Here is an 816-nt window from a genome sequence, read left to right on the forward strand (position 1 = left end):
GATGTCAAATTCAGTGTCTTGCTAAGTTAGTTTAAGATACAGGTAAAAAGAAAATTGAATCATCTTATCTTTAATCTTGTTACCAGACCTTCCTCAGTCTCTCAATATATCTTCCTCAAGTGCCTCTTCTGTGTGCAATGATACATTAGTTGGTGTAATCAACCTCATTTGTAAGAATTAATTAGGTAATATTGAAAACCAGGTTCAGAAGAGTTGGTTACGTACAGCTCCCTACTAAAAGTTGCTACCCTCCTTTCCTAAGTAAAGACACTGAGGCTCAAGAGGTCAAGTGATTCGCTCAAGGTGACAAAGCCAGTAAGCAGCAGAGCCGAGACCTACAGCTGTTCCAAATACAGTTCCTTACCCCGGGGAGATAGCTGCATGATGCAGAAGTTCCTAGAATCCACAGTCCGTTCCTCTGGACTCCCAGATACTGAGAGGAGGGAGGCCCAAAGGCCTGATGCTCCCTGCCTCTTGCTATGCACCTTGAAGAAAAAGAATGTAATGGTCTCTCAACTTCACCTTTCAGTGTGCCCCGGCTCAACCCCACCCTGACCTCTAGCCCCTTCTACTGTGCAGGGTGTGGGAGTGGGCACAGGAGAGCACCCCTGACCATTTCTTGTACCCTTCACCACATGGGGCCATCACAACTAGAGCCCCTTGAGATAAGAAGGACCTCTGTTCCCCCTCCCACTGGTGGGAAAATAACCTTGACTCAGCTAAGGTCACGGCCCGGAACGGAGCTCAGAGGGGGCTCAGAATCAGGCTCCCTTACCTTGCCCTGGCCCGCGTTCTCACCTAGCGATATCCTGAATA

The sequence above is a fragment of the Neomonachus schauinslandi genome, chromosome 11, assembly GCF_002201575.2.
Source record: "Neomonachus schauinslandi chromosome 11, ASM220157v2, whole genome shotgun sequence".
NCBI classification, from domain to species: Eukaryota; Metazoa; Chordata; class Mammalia; order Carnivora; family Phocidae; genus Neomonachus; species Neomonachus schauinslandi.